Below are 18,376 nucleotides of genomic sequence, written 5' to 3' on the forward strand. Positions count from 1 at the left end.
AAGACAAGAAGAGGACAACATCATATGAAGATGGGAGGCGCTGGACCCGGACCTCGACGCCCATCGGACCTGACCGCCTCTGGGTGAATATAATATAACCTGTTTTTCTTATCTTTCAGGATACATTGGGGGTTTATCTACAGCATTACAGAATGCTGTAGATAAGCCCCTGATGGCGGTGGCCTTAATTTATAGGTCAATTTTGGGGTGACAGGTTCCCTTTAATGGTGTCAGTGATGTAAAACCTAGAGATTTTTCTCCAGCACACTAACTGCTGTGAAGGGTTAACAACTAATTTGTTTAATGGGCTGGGTTTTTGTGGACAGCCATAGAGGGGGTGGGAGGTTGTCCACCTTATCTCCACCTCAGGGAGAGGTCTGGGGCTTAATTAGCTGGCCTCCAGAGGCAGCCGTTATTCAGCATGTAAAAGAGGAAGTCCAGAAAAGTTCTTTTCCGATAGCTAAACTGAACCAGGAGGTTTTGCTAACCCCGAGCTGGGAAGATCCTCGCAACTGCAGAGACTGTGAGATACCATTTTGGTTTTGTTTTCTTGTCTTGCCCAAAGGGCTGTGTTTATTTTTGGTACACATTTGTTTATGTTGCATATACAATAGACCAGCAGGCAATTTAAAGAGACAGTGTACCCGTGTCTACCTCAGTTCGCAGACGAGTAAACTAATCTACCAGAAGTTTCAAATGCGGGCAACATTTCTGGAGCACAAGTAGCAGATGTGGACAAGATGCATGTTCTGGGTTAAGGTGGACACAAGCCAAGAGACAAAGTTAGGCAGTATGGAGAACCTGATTAAGCATCTGGTGAATGCACAGCTGGCACATCAGGAGATGAGTAAGCTGCTTAACCAACAGATGCAACAGCAGCAAGATCAGCAGAAACTCCAACAGCAGCACCAATAGGACCAGTTCCGACAACAGCAGCAGATTGATTTGCTTGCAGAGGCGGTTAGTGGGAGGCCGAAAGATCGTTCCCCAAGTCCAGGTGATGACACACACGTCCGGAAGGCAGTATGATGAGCGATGCTGAAAATGACACCGAATGATGATGTAGAGGCATCCGCTGCCCCAGAGTAGTGGGCGGAGGTGCTGGCCCCCTATCTGACTGTCAAACCCCAAAAGGCTTATTATGACTTGGCCTTAGAAGATGCCCAGGAATACACCAAGTTAAAAGCAGAGATATTGGCACACTCAGGGGTCACAATGTCTGTCAGAGCCCAAAGAGTTCATCACTATGCGTATTATGGTGACAAACATCCCCGCTTTCAGATGTTTGACTTCTTGCGTTTGGTGCAGAAATGGTTGCAGCCAGAATCCTCCACTCCAGCCCAGATAGTCGAGCGGGTGGTCATGGACAGATTTGTTCACTCCCTCCCCCGGCCAGTGCAGACCTGGGTAGCCCAGGGAGACCCCCGGAATGCAGACAACCTGGTAGGTCTCATAGAAAGGTACCAGGGGGTGCAGCTCCATACTGAGGTACCCAGCGGGAGTCCAAGTCCCAAAAGAGGGGTATTAGAGCCACCACTGGGGGGAGACCGAGGTCCCAAGGAGTCGCTGAGTAGTTGCCAAAGGCTGCTGGTAAAGACCTGGTCTGCTAGAGATGCCATAATCCTGGACACATAGTGGCCCGTTGTCCTATGTCTTCCGAGCAGATGGACTGCAGCCTAGGGAGGTGCTGCTCGTGCTATGCCTATCCCGCCTGCAGTGTGGACTATCAGCCCAGGGAGTGGCCACAGTCATGTCCCAGTGACAATAAACTGGGTACTGGTGTCATGACTCTTGAGCTTAGGAAGTTTGGTGACCCTGGTAAGGGCCACACTCCACCACCACTTAATCCCCGGGAAACACGTGGGTGCTTGTTGTATTCACAGTGACACCAAGGACTACCCCGTTGCGAGAGTGTTTATGAAAACAAACTGTGGGGCTGAGACCCATGACGTCATGGTGGTTAAGGACTTGCTACACCCGGTAATAATAGGGCGGGACTTTAGCCTGTTCTGGGACTTATTGCGGAAGGCGGGAATACCAATTGTCTCAGGCAGGAGCCAGCCCAACCCTGATGAACCCCCATCCCAGTCAGAGGTGGATGAGTTCCCCTTGTGTGTCCTGGCTGGTGATGAGGACAAGACTGTGACCAGTAATGCCGAGATTCTGGAACTGGGGCTTTCTGAGGGAGATTTTGGAACTGCTCAAATGCGGGAACTTAGCCTTTTAAGGGGCATTTGAAAATGTGACTGGGATAAATGGGGGTGCCCAAGAGCAGGGGAACGACACCAAATTCCCTTACTTTGTAGTGAATGAGGAATTGCTTTGCCCGATCACTAAACAGTGAGGGGAAGTATTAGAGCAGCTGTTAGTCCCCGGACCCTTTAGACATAGGGTACTAAACCTTGCTCATTCTTATGTCTTGGGGGGCATCTAGGCCTAGCCTTGACCCAAGAGCGAGTTCTTCAGAGGTTTTACTGGCCTGTGTGTCACAAGGACATTGTTAATTTTTGACCATCCTGCCCTACCTGTCAGCTAACTGCTCCTGTATCCCACTTCCGCAGTCCGCTAGTACTGTTACCAATTATAGAGGTCCCATTTGACTGGATTGCCATGCACTTTGTAGAATCTCTGGTTAAGTCTGCCAGAGGCCACCAATACATCTTGGTGGTCATGGACTATGTAACACAGTACCTGGAGGTGCTATCACTGAGGAACTCCTCAGCCAAGAGTATAGCCCGAGAGACAGTCCAGGCATGGGAACGCAGATGCCCTGTCCAGACTCCCCATCTTAGTGAGTCAAGGTGCCAAACCCTGCTGGCTTTGGGCGGAGGGGGGGGGGGATATGTGACAAAGTCACTGGTAAAGTGGTGGAGGGGACATATGTGTCACTGTGCTAAATGGCGTCAGTGATGTAAAACCCAGAGACTTTCCTCCGGCACACTAAGTGCTGCAAGGTGTTAACAGCTAAATTGTTTAATGGGCTGGGTTTTTGTGGACAACCATTGAGGGGGTGGAATGTTGTCCACCTTATCTCCACCCCAGGGAGTGGTTTGGGGCTCAAATAGCTGGCCTCCAGAGACTGTCGGTGCTCAGCATGTGAAGAGAGAGGAAGTCCAGGAAAGTTCTTATCCGAGAGCTAAACTGAACCAGGTGGTTTTGCTAACCCTGAGAGGGGAAGATGCCTACAACTGCAGAGACTGTGCGATACCATTTTTTATTTTGTTTTCTTGTTTTGCCTGGAGGGCTGTGTTTATTTTTGGTGCATGTTGGTTTGTGCTGCATATACAATAAACCAACTGACAATTTAATGAGAAAGTGTACGCGTGTCTACCTCAGTGCACAGCCGAGTGAGCCGAGCTACCACAGTTGTCTTTTTTTTTTCTATATTTGCTAAATACCGTATATACTCGAGTATAAGCCGAGATTTTCAGCCCATTTTTGGGGGCTGAAAGTCCCCCTCTCGGCTTATACTCGAGTCATACCCAGGGTTCGGCAGGTGAGGGGGAGCGGGGGCTGTCTAATTATACTCACCTGCTCCTGGCGCGGTCCCTGCATGTCTTTTCCCTGGCGCCGGCAGCTTCTTCCTGTACTGAGTGGTCACATGGTACCGCTCATTACAGTAATGGATATGCGGCTCCACCTCCCATAAGTGTGGAGCCGCATATTCATTACTGTAATGAGCGGTACCATGTGACCGCTCAGTACAGGAAGAAGCAGCAGCGCGGGGAAGCAGGGACTGCACAGCGCCAGGAGCAGGTGAGTATAATGGGGAGGGGGAGCGCTGCGCAATATTCACCTGTTCCGCGTTCCAGCCGCCGCTCTGTCTTCAGCTTCTTCTGCAGTGACGCTCAGGTCAGAGGGTGCGGTGACGTGGTTAGCGCGCACCCTCTGCCTGAAAGTCAGTGCTGAAGATGGAGCGGCGCCGGAGCGAAGTCTGGTGAATATAGAAAGTTCCGGGGGCCTGAGCGACGGAGAGGTGTGAATGTGATTTTTTTTTTTTTTTTATCGCAGCAACAGCAAATGGGGCAAGTGTCTGTATGGAGCATCTTATGGGGCCATAACGTTTGTGCAGCACTATATGGGGCAAGTGTCTGTATGGAGCATCTTATGGGGCCATAACGTTTGTGCAGCACTATATGGGGCAAGTGTCTGTATGGAGCATCTTATGGGGCCATAACGTTTGTGCAGCATTACATGGGGCAAGTGTCTGTATAGAGCATCTTATGGGGGCATAACGTTTGTGCAGCACTATATGGGGCAAGTGTCTTTATAGGGCCATAATCGTTTGTGCAGCACTATATGGGGAAATATCTTTCACACTAGCGTCAGTACGGGACCATCGCCATGCGTCGGGCCCGACGTACCGACGCAAACTGCGAAAAAAATGAACAACGGGGGCAGCGGATGCTGTGTTACAACGCATCCGCTGCCCCATTGTAATGTCCGGGGAGGAGGGGCGGAGTTCTGGCCGCGAATGCGCAGTCGGAAATGGTGGACATGATGCACAAAATAACGTTACATGCATCGTTTTTTTATGCCGATGGTCCGCCAAAACACGACGTGTGGCCATACGTCGCAATGTGTCACTAATGCAAGTCTATAGAGAAAAAACGCATCCTGCGGGCAACTTTGCAGGATGCGTTTTTTCTCCAAAATGACGCATTGCGACGTACGTCACACGACGCTAGTGTGAAAGTAGCCTTACGGGGCCATAATCAACATTTGTGCAGCATTATATTGGGCAAATGTGTCTATGGAGCATCTTATGGGGCCATTATTAACCTTTATGCAGGATTATATGGGGCATATTTTAATATGGAGCATCTTATGGGGCCCATCATAAACTTTATGGAGCATTATATGGGGCTCCTGATTCAATATGGATATTCAAAAACACTTAACCTACTTATGTCTCAATTAATTTTGCTTTTATTGGTATCTATTTTTACTTTTGACATTTACCTTTAGCTGCTGCACTTCCCACCCTAGGCTTATACTCGAGTCATTACATTTTCCCAGTTTTTTTGTGGCAAAATTAGGGGGGTCGGCTTATACTCGGGTCGGCTTATACTCGAGTATATACGGTAAGTATAGACACATGAAAAAAAATCATCTTCGACAGGGATAGCTTCTAATATATAGTTAGAGTAACGTAGAGTGTTGTAAATCAGGTTGTACCACTATGCACCCTTCACTATATTAAAGAAGCAAAGTAGCCAGACGTGAACACAAACAAGTGTTCATACAAATATATTCTTTTACATCATAGTAAGCAGATTAGACATGCTAACAATAAAAACAGATACCTCTTGTTCGAGGAACGCTATAAGGTACAGTCGGTGTTCATTTTGGTGGAGTCTGAGTCAGTATAAAATGGATTGACTCTGACTCCTAAAATCTACTATATAATTGTCTAAGGGTCACTTCCGTGTTTCTGTCTGTCTGTCTTTCTGTCTGTCTGTCACAGATATTCATTGGTCGTGGCCTCTGTCTGTCATGGAAATCCAAGTCGCTGATTGGTCGCGGCAAAACAGCCACGACCAATCAGCGACTGGCACAGTCCGGCGGAAAAATGGCCGCTCCTTCCTCCCTGCTGTCAGTGCCCGCTCCATACTCCCCTCCAGTCAGCCCTCATACTGGGTTAATGCCAGCGTTAATGGATCGTAGTGCAGCGCACTCCATTAACGCAGCTTTTAACCCTGTGTGACCAACTTTTTACTAATGATGATGTGTATGCAGCATCAATAGTCAAAAGATCTAATGTTAAAAATAATAAAAAAAATAAAAAATCATTATATACTCACCTTCCGCCGCCTTTCCCGCTCCTCGCGACGCTCCGGCGACCACTCCATGCAAGTGGCAGGTTCCGGTGGCAAGGATGGTATGCGAGAAGGACCTGCCATGACGTCACTGTCATGTGACCGTGAAGTCATCCCAGGTCCTGCGCCCATACCAACCCTGGGACCAGAAGCTGCCGCGTGCACTGCACACAGGGCCAGGACTTCAACGCGCTTTCGGAGGGTGAGTATATGTTTATTTTTTATTTTAAGTCTGTATGCAACGTGGCTCTGTGCTGTATACGCCGTTGCTGTGCAATATACTACGTGGCTGGGCAATATACTACGTGACTGGGCAAATATACTATGTGGCTGGGCAATATACTATGTGGACATGCATATTCTAGAATACCCGATGCATTAGAATCGGGCCACCATCTAGTATACGATAAATTGGGTACAGTATTTAAATGCAGTATGTTCTGAATATTATTTTCTGAGAATTTGGGAGAGTTATGAAACATCCCTAAAAAAACTCTGACTGAGGGAGCAGTTAGGATGAGTGGGCTACAGGACGGCCAAGAGCAAGAGGACTGGGGACTTCTAGTGCTACTGCCACCATATCTTCAGACTCGTCAGATGAGGAGGTTAATTCTGAAAAGTATTTGGACGACATGGAGCCGGCAAAGCTTTGCCCCAGGTAAAAAGATTCCACTCCCGTAGAAAACAGATTGACATATTTCAGCAAACTGTTTCACTTGCTTTCAAAGTACCGTATTTTCCGGCGTATAAGACGACTTTTTAACCCCTAAAAATTGTCCCAAAAGTCGGGGGTCGTCTTATACGCCGGGTACGGGTGCACGGAGCGATCCTGGATGGTTCCCAGGGTCTGAAGGAGAGGAGACTCTCCTTCAGGCCCTGGGATCCATATTCATGTAAAAAAGAATAAAAATAAAAAATATGGATATACTCACCCTCCGATGAACCCTGGCTCTCAGCGCTGCAAGCGTCTGCCTCCGTTCCTGAGAATGGAGAGAGTGAAGGACCTTCGATGACGTCGTGGTCAGGTGACCGCGACGTCATCGAAGGTCCTTCACTCACTGCATTCTTAGGAACGGAGGCAGACGCTTGCAGCGCTGAGAGCCAGGGTCTGTCGGAGGGGTGAGTATATCCATATTTTTTATTTTTATTCTTTATTTTTTACATGAATATGGATCCCAGGGCCTGAAGGAGAGTCTCCTCTCCTCTAGACCCTGGGAACCACACGCCGTATAAGATGGTTGGGCGTATAAGATGACCCCCGTCTTATACGGCGGGTATATCCCAAATTCCATATTTTATATGGAAAAGTTGGGGGTCGTCTTATACGCCCAGTCGTTGTATACACCAGAAAATACGGTAGTAGAAGAGTTGAATCGTTCATCAAGACTGACTGCATGAGGCAATTCCTTTATACCCTCACATTGTTAGAGATGTTGCCCATGTGGTTACTGCTTTGCCACCAACCCAAGTTAGTGCAGAGCAGTTGTTCTCTAGCATTAAAATAATTAGCCCAGATGTGAAGTCCTCTATGAAGGAGGATGTGATGGAGGTGATACTGTGTCAGGACACATTCATACACTGCATAAATGCTATTCAGTACTTTTTTGTTGAAAACTGTTTTTTCACACTTACTGCATAGTGTATTGTGTATTTGAAAATTCATTAAAGTTTTTTTGTTCTAAAGTTGAATTCCAATAGATATATTTTATGTTCTATCTAAATATCCTGATTATTGTATCATAATGGTGATTAAAAGCCCGATGTAACCATTTCACTATAGTAAATGTATAACTTAAACATGAGCCATGTATGAGGGAGTCGGAGATTTGATTTATCAACTCCACAGCCCTACTTGCCGCTACCGCCTCTCTGTGGGTGTCTGCCGAGTTGTACTGGTTGGGGTAGTTGACCCTTGAAAGCCTGAAGTTGCAGATGTTCTAATTCCGGCGAGCAAACTGAAGGGTGAGACTCAGTCTTTTGCACCATCTTGTGTATTTTTGGGACTGTATTATATGACCCAATAAAGTCTTCCCGGCGTGGGTTACCCTCACCCTGTGTTGTCTGAGTAGTATTCTGCCCACGGGGAAGGAGTGGGATGAACCCTGGTCTGTTAGATCTTTCTATAGACAGCCAGGCCAGAGGATGAGAGCACCCACTGACTCGTTGTCTCCACAATAACCCTTGTGATTGGAATTTGCTGTGAGTAGACGCTATAGATGTGATTATAATCCTGACTCTGATGATAATAAACCATTGTAACTCTAACAAGACAGGAATAAGAATATAATACAACAGCTATGTATGTAGGACTGTCCTCCAGGACAGAAATATGGAGACATTACCTATTCACTTTTAATGGGGAGTGTCGTGAGCATGCTCTCTTGATGTGCAGGGAGGAGGGGGTGAGCTGTATCACCTTGTGTAATCGTGGATCCTGTGTTACCTGCATGCATAAAGATATTACCATTGTTTGTTATCCTGCCTATAATGATCAGGCTCTGCTGGCTGGCCCTACACCTGTCGTATGCAGCTCAAGATGGAAATGCTTCTCTTCAAAACTCAACATTTCAGCCTATAAATAAGTTGTGTATAGAAACATGGGAAATAAAACTACACTGCGTGCAGAATTATTAGGCAAGTTGTTTTTTGGATCACATGATACTTTTTATACATGTTGTCCTACTCCAAGCTGTTCAGGCTTGAGAGCCAACTACCAATTCAGTAAATCAGGTGATGTGCATCTCTGTAATGAGGAGGGGTGTTGTCTAATGACATCAAAACCCTATATAAGGTGTGCGTAATTATTAGGCAACTTCCTTTCCTTTGGCAAAATGGGTCAGAGAGATTTGACGGACTCTGAAAAGTCCAAAATTGTGAGATGTCTTGCAGAGGGATGCATCAGTCTTGAAATTGCCAAACTTTTGAAGCGTGATCACCGAACAATCAAGCGTTTCATGGCAAATAGCCACCAGGGTCGCAAGAAGCGTGTTGGGCAAAAAAGGCGCAAAATGCCCATGAATTGAGGAAAATCAAGTGTGAAGCTGCCAAGATGCCATTTGCCACCAGTTTTGCCATATTTCAGAGCTTCAACGTTACTGGAGTAACAAAAAGCACAAGGTGTGCGATACTCAGGGACATGGCCAAGGTAAGGAAGGCTGAAAAACGACCACCTTTGAACAAGAAACATAAGATAAAACGTCAAGACTGGGCCAAGAAAAATCTTAAGACTGACTTTTCAAAGGTTTTATGGACTGATAAAATGAGAGTGACTCTTGATGGGCCAGAGGCTGGATCAGTAAAGGGCAGAGAGCTCCACTCCGACTCAGACGCCAGCAAGGTGGAGGTGGGGTACTGGTATGGGCTGGTATCATCAAAGATGAACTTGTGGGACCTTTTCGGGGTGAGGATGGAGTGAAGCTCAAGTCCCAGACCTACTGCCAGTTTCTGGAAGACAACTTCTTCAAGCAGTGGTACAGGAAGAAGTCGGTATCGTTCAATGAAAACATGATTTTCATGCAGGACAATGCTCCATCACATGCCTCCAACTACTCCACAGCGTGGCAGGCCAGTAAAGGTCTCAAAGAAGAAAAAAATGACATGGCCCCCTTGTTCACCTGATCTGAACCCCATAGAGAACCTGTGGTCCCTCATAAAATGTGAGATCTACATGGAGGGAAAACAGTCCACCTCTCGGAACAGTGTCTGGGAGGCTGTGGTGGCTGCTGCATGCAATGTTCATCGTAAACTGATCAAGCAACTGACAGAATCTATGCATGGAAGGCTGCTGAGTGTCATCATAAAGAAAGGTGGCTATATTGGTCACTAATTTTTGGGGGTTTTGTTTTTGCATGTCAGAAATGTTTATTTCTAAATTTTGTGCAGTTATGTTGGTTTACCTGGTGAAAATAAACAAGTGAGGTGGGAATATATTTGTTTTTTATTAAGTTGCCTAATAATTCTGCACAGTAATAGTTACCTGCACAAACAGATATCCTCCTAAGATAGCCAAATCTAAAAATAACCCACTCCAACTTCCAAAAATATTAAGCTTTGATATTTAGGAGTCTTTTGCGTTGATTGAGAACATAGTTGTTGATCAATAATAAAAATAATCCTCTAAAATACAACTTGCTTAATAATTCTGCACACAGTTTATTTTGGCATATTAAAAATCTATACAATTTTTTTGGTGCATTGGAATACTACAAAAGGCTAAATCAAAGGAAGCAGCTTTGTGAATAGCATCACTTAAACATCCTATGGTTTTGTGTCTATTACTCCTGTGCGGACCTATGTATTTCTATGGTAACAGACTACAAACAAAACTTCTGTAGTCTGAACTGTTAGTTTTACCGTATAGTACTACATCCCATATGTTGCTTTTTCTTGAAGAGGTGTTCCAAGAACAGCCATCGGTCACCTGATTAATCCTCTGTTGCTGCAGCATCGGCGCTACAATCCACCACACCAGTATTTGTTTACTTTTAGGCGGCAGAGACATGCTGTCTACTGATGAGACCACTGCAGCTAATCATTCATCTGGACAATCTCATGCCATTTACTTAAGCCTCAGTGATTGGCTGCATTGGTCATGTAGTTAGCTGGCACTTGACTGGTGAAGGTAAAAAAATGATTAGGCAACACTGGAGGAACAGGAAATGTATCAGGTAACTGATGATAGTGTTATGCTTTCTATTAAGACAAGTCTTTCTTGCAGTACATTGCTGAAGTGCTTTTGTATGCAGTGCCTCTATATATATATATATATATATATATATATATATATATATATATATATATATATATATATATATATATATATATAATCTGTTGCAGCCAAAGTGCACCTTCATATTCATGTAATAATATAGGTGGTGGTCTGATTTTCAGCCTTTAGTTTGGACATGTAATTGGCTCTCCGTAACAGATTGCTTTTCTTACCCGTTGGCATCCTGTTGGGGTTTTCTTTTTTTGTGTGTACGGTAATTATTTGGTGTATTTTTCTCTCGCCAGTCTTTGCTTTGTGGGTGAATAGCGTACCAGTGACACAGGGAGTATAACATTGATTTATACTTTTAGGCTTTGTTTCACTGTCAGATTTATTGCCTCAGAATCAATGAGCAAACAAATGGCCTCCACTTACCGCTATTCTTACGTGTTTGCTTTGGCTATCCGTTGCCAGTTTGGGACATGTCCTAGTTTTTGTGTATTCTCTTAACATAATGCAGCGTGGCAGCAGCGACCATTGCATCTGTTATGTGACACAGGTCACTTAAGACGCTTATCTTATTTTGTGTCATTTGAGATTTAGCACAGAAGTTATTAACGTACAACTGATTAAGGCTTGAATTAATTTACTACCTGGCGTCTAGAGAATATCAAGTGCAGCCAAAGTAAACTGTTTGTTTTGTGATATTGGAGTCATAGGATAATAGATGATTCTGAAACCAAACCAATACTTTATCATTGAAATTTCTGAATTCTCAAATAATTTTACTAATAACTTGAACTAAAATATTACTAAGATGCATCTGTTGCTTGTCTGAGTCTTCTCTATTGGTCCGACTCATCCCCTGTCCTGGCCGTCTTTCCTTCCACAACGCCCTTGTGCTCTTCTTTTTGACGACACCCTCGTGCTCTTCCCTTCGACGCTTTCATGCTCTTCTCCTTGACGACGCCTTTGCATTCTTCCCTTTGACCACGCCTTTGCTCTCTTCCCCTCGATGACACCCTCGTGCTCCTCTCCTTGATGACTCCCTCTCACTCTTCTCCTCGACGACATCTTCATGCTCTTCCCCTCAACTATGCCATTGCGCTCTTCTCCATGACGACGCCTTTGCATTCTTCCCTTTGACCACGCCTTTGCTCTCTTCCCCTCGATGACACCCTCGTGCTCCTCTCCTTGATGACTCCCTCTCACTCTTCTCCTCGACGACATCTTCATGCTCTTCCCCTCAACTATGCCATTGCGCTCTTCTCCATGACGATGCCTTTGCGCTCTTCTCCATGACGACGCCCTCGCGCTCTTGTCCTTGATGACACCCGCGCGCTCTTCCACTGAACTATGCCCTTGCGCTCTTCCTCCTTGACAATGCACTCATGCTCTTCCTCTCGATTACGCCCTCGCACATCTTCTCTTATCTGACTACTGACTTTTCCCCTGTGACTGATTCATTCTCTTCTATCCCTAATTCTCCAGCCTTGTCTCATCTGCTTGTCCACTATTGCTGTATTTCATTGATTACATTTGGACAATTGTATATATATATTTTTTTCTGTTACAAAATTTAATTTAATAATTAGGCAGAGTTTGTGGATATAACATGTTATTTCTGACAAATTATATTGTTCCTTTGATGTTTTCTTATTGCAGCTGATGATCAATTCTGTGTTTTGTATTAAGAGTTTTCTGTCCTTGAAAGGCAGGTAAATGTGATAATGATATAGCTAGATATAGATGTATGCATATTTATTTATATACAAATATATATCTAATGGCTATATTCATCTTTACAACTATTTTTAATAGTTTTACTGCTTATACAGAAAAATGCCACTCCGTAAATAGCATATGCATGCACCTATACATTTTCCTACAGGTTTATGTATATAGCTCTTCTGCAGAACCTGCATGTCCTTCCTACTGAAATACATGGAGTTATATTGTGTCTAACAATACAGCACGTAATTGTGATGCAGGTTGGCAAACAGTTGTAGATGCAAGTACTGATAGGTATAGATGATTGGGAAATTGGGCACGGAATGAAAGGAAAAAACAGTGTTTTATATGGACAGGTACAGTAATAAATCATCACTGATTCATTATTCTTAAACAACTGTAAAAGGATCATATGCTTTCCTTCCTATCTGTAGCCTGGGTTTGCTACCCTCCCGAATACCTTGAATGCTTTACCTCCTCTCCAATGACTGTTTGCAACCCACTTTTGTATGCCATCTTCAAGGTCTTAAGTTCTTTTCCATCTGTAGGTTTTATTGCCCAAACTAACAGAATTATAGCAATCTGGGTTGCTGCTAGTTCAGGTTGGTCGGCTCGTTATCGGGCTAAGATTTGCGGCTGTAATATGGATGCTAAAATAAGTCCGTATCTTCGCCATCTGAAATGGAAGGACGCCATGAGTCGTCTTAGCCAAGAACAGAACTCTCTCAGGTTTATGTCAGGACTGTCGGCTATATAAAGGAATTGCACATACTCTACAACCTCAAAGTGCTAGGAAAATTTTCATCAAGACTATTTAGACATTTACTGTATTTTTCACATAGGAAGTAATGGAGAGTAGGAAAAAATCAGTAGAAAGGTGTCTGATGGCTTTGAATACTTAATCTAAAAGACTTCATTATTGCATTGCTACTGTGCTTTTCATTTGTGATTTTTTTCTTTGTTTATTTTATATACTTTTTTTTATGTTCAGCATTGTGGATGAGTATTTGGTTTCCTAATATTTTTGGGCAATTATTCAATTGTAATTTTTTTGAAAGTCATAAAATTTGAGCCCAAATGTTCTTTCGTCCTCTAGTGATTTTATGTACAATTTTATTTTTTATTTTTTGCACCATTTAGTTGAACATGAGACTTCTGCACTAAAAAGTAGCAAAATTAGGTTAAAGAGCACTTTTGAATTTTGCGCAAAACTCATGAACATCTTGGCATCTGGTAGAGCATGGGGGCCCCAAAGAAGCATTAAGGTCAGGAATATATTGCCAGAACATAAGCTTGATATCAAAGTTACTTTTTAAGTAAGAAAAAAAATATGCCAGAAAATGATGGAGTAAAGTAGGAAAGTCTCGGAGAAGTAACAATCTTGCCATCATCTTCAGCTGCTTTCAAATAACATTAAGAACAAAGCGTGCAGGGCTGTGTAATGGGACATATGCTGCAGCTTTCATACCATATAGATGGGAAATGAAGAGCTCTTTATTTGCTCTGTCTTCTGACAAAAAGCAGAGCTGATGCGAGTGCTGCCTGTGATCTCCTCCATCAGGATGTCTAAGTAATCGCATCATGTCATGTGCCCTATAAAGCGATCGTACTTATTATTGAGCTTGTGCTAACCTCACCGGTGCCTTAAGACCTCGACTGACCATATTTTCTAGTGATGTAAAAAAGAAGTTCGTTTGTGTTAGTAACTTTGAGAAGATAAAAATCTGAGCAACTTTTGTTGTTTTCATGTCACGATTTGGAAAAAATAAATAATTGGTAATCTTGTAATTTTCTCACTGCCCTCCAAGGCTTTAGACTCTTAACGTCCTGCCCTTTCAGAAAGAGTTTTCAGCAGGCTCATTATCATCAGAGAAAGGCTTTCAATGACAGATAACATCTCTATACATGGCTGATAACACAGGATCTACCGATAGCTCAAGACCCCCATTCCAGTGATAACTGAGGGTCTTCAAGGTGTAGTTCACAGTGATCAGGTATTGAACAAGCTAATTTAAATCTCCTGGTCTATGAATTACATCTTAGGGTATTGAGAGTTAGAGCAAATTGCAGAACCACTTGTCAGAATCTTTGAAAAATCATGGAGAATAGGAGAAGTCCCAGAAGATTAGAGAAGGGCAAATGTTGTCCCAAGCCAGTAAGCCTTACTTACTAAACAGCATGTATGTAAGTACTTGGATAAGAATACAATAGTTAACCAGAGCCAGCATGGGTTTGTAGCAAGCATGTCATGCCAGACTAATCTAATTTCCTTCTATGATGGAATCACTGACTGGGTGGATCAGGGAAATGCGGTAGATATAGTATATCTCGACTTCAGCAAAGCATTTGATAAAGTATCTCATACTATCCTTATTGAAAAAAATGACCAAGTATGGGATTGACAAGGCTACGGTTAGGTGGATTCGCAACTGGCTCAGTGATCACACTGAAAGAGTGGTAATAAATGGTTGCGCATCCAATTGGAAGAGTATTTCAAGTAGGCTACCACAATGCTCTGTCCTGGCCCCAGTGTTATTCAACATTTTTATTAATGATCTAGATAAGAGAACTGAAGTTAAACTAATCAAATTTGCAGACAATGCAAAGCTAGGAGGGATAGCTGACACCAGAAAAGACAGAGAATGGGTTCAGAAGGATCTAGATAAGCTTAAACAATGGGCAGCAACTAATAGAATGATATTTAACAGGGAGAAATGCAGGATTCTACATCTGGGCAAGAAAAACTAAAATTACATCTACAGAATGGGAGGAATAGAACTAAGCAACAGCAAGTGTGAAAAAGACTTGGCTATACTAATAGATCAGAGACTGCACATGAGTCACCAGTGTGATGCAGCAGCAAAAAAAAGGCAAACACAGTTCTGGGATTTATTAAGAGAAGCACAGAGTCTAGATAACGTGAAATAATTATCCCCCTCTACTCCTCCTTGGTCAGGCCTCATCTGGAACACTGTCCAGTTCTGGGCTCCACATTTACAAAAAGACATTGAAAAACTGGATCAAGTTCAGAGAAGAACTACCGAGATGGTGAGCGGACTGCAAACTATGTCCTATGAGGAACGGTTAAAAGATCTTGGAATGTTTAGCTTGTTAAAAAGAAGGCTAAGGGGAGACCTAATAGCTGTCTACAAGTATCTGAAGGTATGTCATAGTGTAGAGGGATCATCATTATTCTTATTTGCACATGGAAACACAAGAAGCAATGGAATGAAATGAAAGGGATAAGACACAGATTAGATATTAGAAAAAACTTTTTGACAGCGAGGATGATCAGTGAGTGGAACAGGCTGCCACGAGAGGTGGTGAGTTCTCCTTCAATGGAAGTCTTCACAGGCTGGACAGACATCTGTCTGAGATGGTATAGTGAATCCTGCTTTGAGCAGGGGGTTGGACATGAGGACCCTGGAGGTCCCTTGTAACTCTAACAGTCTAGGATTCTATGATGTATAAGCTATCCTATGGATAAGTGATGAATGTCTACTGCTTTCAGATGGTTTTCCCCAACATTCAATAGGTAATCTGTTGCTAATTGCCATAGATTTGACCACCAGGGACCCATCGAATCCTGCGAGTTGGTCTCTCCGTGGATAGTGGAGTGTCATTTTTAAAGCTGGCCATACACATTCAATGTTTGATGGGTGAACTAATTGACCTTCTAATGTACATTTTGGTTTTCCAACTTTCTTGAAGGCAAATGTATGGGAAAATCAAAGCTTGGGCATCTTGAATTTCAACATGTCTAATCCTTATCTTCTCACATTAGCATCCCCCTATTGGTAATATAAGCACACTGTACCCTGCATGGATGGATGCTCCTGGCTGACATCGTTTACCCCGCTCATGCTGCTTTCTATTTGTCTGCGCTGCTAGTTCCAATATTCTTTCAGTCACCGACTCAAGATCACCAGGAACAAGAAATGTAGTGTAAAACTAATCAAAAAGGAGATCTGTGTGGGCCATAATGGCTGCGAAGACCAGAGTCTGATCCTTATCCACCCAGGGCACATGATTGCTGTGCTGGCCGTAATGGGAGCGGACCTGGAATAAAGTACGGCTGCTTGCTGTGACCCTATCATCAGCCCATGGTGGAGGAGGACCTGGAATAAAGTACGGCTGCTTGCTGTGACCCTGTCATCAGCCCATGCTGGGGGAGGACCTGGAATAAAGTATGGATGCTTGCTGTGACCCTGTCATCAGCCCATGCTGGGGGAGGACCTGGAATAAAGTATGGATGCTTGCTGTGACCCTGTCATCAGCCCATGCTGGGGGAGGACCTGGAATAAAGTATGGATGCTTGCTGTGACCCTGTCATCAGCCCATAGTGGGAGAGGACCTGGTGTAAAGTACGGCTTCTTGCTGTGACCCTGTCATCAGCCCATGCTGGAGGAGGACCTGGAATAAAGTATGGATGCTTGCTGTGACCCTGTCATCAGCCCATGGTGGCAGGGGACCTGGTGTAAAGTACAGCTGCTTGCTGTGACCCTGTCATCATCCCATGGTGGGAGGGGACCTGGTGTAAAGTACGGCTTCTTGCTGTGACCCTGTCATCAGCCCATGCTGGAGGAGGACCTGGTGTAAAGTACAGCTGCTTGCTGTGACCCTGTCATCATCCCATGGTGGGAGGGGACCTGGTGTAAAGTTTGGCTGCTTGCTGTGACCCTGTCATCAGCCCATAGTGGGAGGGGACCTGGTGTAAAGTACGGCTGCTTGCTCTGACCCTGTCCTCAGCCCATGGTGGGATAGGACCTATAATAAAGTACGGCTGCTTGCTGTGACCCTGCCATCAGTCCATGGTGGAGGAGGACCTGGAATAAAGTACGGCTGTTTGCTGTGACGCTGCCATCAGCCCATGGTGGAGGAGGACCTGGAATAAAGTACGGCTGCTTGCTGTGACCCTGTCATCAGTCCATGGTGGAGGAGGACCTGGAATAAAGTACGGCTGCTTGCTGTGACCCTGTCATCATCCCATGGTGGAGGAGTACCTGGAATACAGTATGGCTGCTTGCTGTGACCCTGTCATCAGTCTATGGTGGAGGAGGACCTGTAATTCAGTACGGCTGCTTGCTGTGACCCTACCATCAGTCTATGGTGGAGGAGGACCTGGAATACAGTATGGCTGCTTGCTGTGACCCTGTCCTCAGCTGTCACTATCCTCGTATATATCAGACACTATATCACATTGCCGCTGCTCTGTGTGCGGCAGACACTGTGCGGTGTACTATTGGGATACACAGTCTCTGCTATACTGTACAGTCTCTGCCACCTGTTTAGTTCATTGTGGAGATCTCCCTCCTGCTTTTCACTTGTGTCTTTGGGTTTTCACCTTTCGTTAATTGTCAGTGTTGTTACTTTTTATGTATTAATAATGGCATTGAATGCTACATTTGTGCGAGGCTTTAGGTGTTTGTAGCTCCCTGTGTTTTCTACAGTTAGTATATAGGACACCCCCAGTGTCGTGTGTGCACATTGCACTGATGAGACCTCCCAACCTGTTACATTGTACATGTTTGTGGCGCCCCCTGTCTGTGCATCATGTCCAGTAGACACCCTAGTAATACAATGAGTGTATCACTCCATGTGCAGCTTGCTCCCTCTGCTGGTCCTTGTTTGTTGTCACAAATATATTATTTAACTAAAAAAATCTGTAGTTTGGAAAAGAAAATGTAGGTTTGTGGCGCTCTTTCCAAATACCTTTTTTCAATTTTTCTTGTGGTGGAGCTGTATGAAGACTTGTTCTTTGTGCTTTTTTAGAGTACTAGTTGTATTTTGGTGCTTGGTTTGAACAGTCATTTTGTGCAGACAGGCTCCCTTCATTGTCATTTTCAGAATACTTTTAGCCCATAGACTCAGGTGCCTGTATTAAAAAACAAATTGATCTTCACTTGCCCTCCCAGTGCTGTGTCTTTGTTTGGCTGCAGCGGTGACATGACTTTGACAGCACTGCAGCCAATCACTGAGTTCATGGTCTCTCCTGCACATTGCACTAGCCAATTATTGGCTGCAGTGCTGTCAGTGTGACACAGCTGTTACAGCCAGAGACCAGGAGAGGTAGCATAGAATCAGCTGGACCCGGGGAGGGTGAGTAAAGCCCGGTATG

The 18,376-nt window shown here is 44.4% G+C and overlaps 1 protein-coding gene across 1 annotated transcript in view; it reads left to right on the plus strand.

Annotated features, from left to right (window-relative positions):
• The window catches only part of FUT8 (fucosyltransferase 8), a 288,014-nt gene that overhangs the window by 209,710 nt on the left and 59,928 nt on the right, over nt 1-18,376 (plus strand). The window lies entirely within an intron of this gene.

Source organism: Ranitomeya imitator, chromosome 1, assembly GCF_032444005.1.
Source record: "Ranitomeya imitator isolate aRanImi1 chromosome 1, aRanImi1.pri, whole genome shotgun sequence".
Lineage (NCBI taxonomy): Eukaryota > Metazoa > Chordata > Amphibia > Anura > Dendrobatidae > Ranitomeya > Ranitomeya imitator.